This window comes from Meles meles, chromosome 10 (assembly GCF_922984935.1).
Source record: "Meles meles chromosome 10, mMelMel3.1 paternal haplotype, whole genome shotgun sequence".
Taxonomy (NCBI): Eukaryota; Metazoa; Chordata; class Mammalia; order Carnivora; family Mustelidae; genus Meles; species Meles meles.
This window is the reverse complement of record NC_060075.1, coordinates 61,509,408-61,511,183: the sequence shown is the minus strand read 5'-3', so window position 1 is coordinate 61,511,183 and position 1,776 is coordinate 61,509,408. Positions and strand designations below refer to the sequence as shown.

The 1,776-nt window shown below is 37.8% G+C and overlaps 1 pseudogene; it reads right to left on the bottom strand.

Annotated features, from left to right (window-relative positions):
- Positions 1–559: 559 nt before the first annotated feature.
- On the bottom strand, positions 560–1,066 carry LOC123952156 (annotated as a pseudogene).
- Positions 1,067–1,776: the final 710 nt, after the last annotated feature.

Here is a 1,776-nt window from a genome sequence, read left to right as displayed (position 1 = left end):
TTACTAAAAAGGGGGGGGCAGGGAAGTAGGGAGAAAATTAGGATTTGGGAAAGAAATGTTAAGTGTAACTTCCAATGAATTTGCTGTACGTATTATTGGTTCTAAAGAAGAATCTCAGATAAATGACCATTATCAAGAAGAACTGAAACATTTATATGTAAGCCAGTCCTTAATATTTACAAGATAAAATGATATTTGGGGAGAAAAATACAAATGAAGGCCCATGTAAGTGTGGGTCTCTGAAAAGTGATGAGTCCCCTCTTGTGTTAGGACAGAATTACTTAGATGTTTCATTATTCTCTCCTAGTCTCCCACACTTTTTTTTCTCCAGGCAAAGAACTTTATTAACCTTGTTTCAAACATTATTCCCAGGCTTCCTCAGCTTAATTAGCTGCAAAGAATGAATTGTGTGTAAGCAAAAACTGGAAAGAGCTGCAGTGTCCAAGGGGCCTGGGTTTAAAAATATTAGAGATCTAGATTTTATCAGATCCATGAACAAAATTTATAAGGCAGTCATAATATAAGATAGCAGCTTCCCAGTAACTTTTTCAAGTTTCCCCTTCTTCAGAAGTTGACTCAATTCAGTTTGCCTCATTCTTGGAGGCTTCATAAAAATTCTCCACAAATTCTAGAACTTCATCCTCCTCCTCTCTGGTACCAAGTAGGGCTTTTCCTCCCACAGATTGTGTGGGCAGAGCTTCGGCCATTCTTCTTCAGCTAGTCAGACTGTCTGCACCAAGTTGGTTTAAGATACTGGGAAGCATGTCTGTCAGCTGCTTTGTCTCAGCATGGTCTATGATGGAGAAAGTGTTCTCTGCCAGCGATGCCTGAACTGTGGGGTTGTTAGAATGGATCACTGTTCCTTGGTCTGTGAACATATTCACTTCTTCAGTACCAGAGATATTGTTTATCCCTAACTTCTTTAAGGAGAACGGAAGTTTTTTTTATCATCTGCTATAGCCATTCTATGAGCCATCTACTTTCCTCAAGCAGTCCCTTTCCCCCCAGGGCACACTTGTGCTTTCAGTTTGGCGAATTTCTCTTGGTTCATGATAGTTTCTTTCATCTTGTTGGAGCAGAAATGGGACTGCATGGGAGAACAGGGTTGGTGCTCAGGGAGTCTCAGGTGGACCAGCTGAGGTTAGGTGCACACAGGCGGGGAAGCAAGATGGCAGCTAGGGCTCTCATGCACTTTTAAGAATGAAAGGGGTAGGATGGATATATGTGTTTCTTATTCATAATCTCATTTTAATGGTTGGCTTGTGTTCACAAAAGTCCCCTATTCAATGAAGTGGCATATCTTTAATGGGAGAATAACAAAGAATGGGAATTTGAATTTCCTGTTTGATAAAATGAATACAATATATAGAATTAGGAAGTGCCTATTAATATTGTCAGGAGGTGGTTTATGTACTATTACAAAAGATTTCCTTTCCAACTGAAGTCCTATAGACTGGCATTTTCTAAAAAGAAGAGTTGAAAATTTTAAATTGAAGTTTATTCAATTTCTGCATATATGTAAAAATAAAATTACTTTTTAAAATATGGGGCAAAGGAAAGTATTTAGAACATATTTGTTGATTCATATGAGATTTTCCTACAATTTGACTGCTTAGCTTATTTTCTGTGGGTTAAGGAAACTAAGGATGACTTCTCTGCTGATGTAAAAACTTCATAGACACTTCATAAGACAGGTTGCATCCCACCATGGTATTATTTATTTGGGGTTATTTATACTTGTAGTTAGCTATTTGTATTATCATTTCTTTGGGGGAA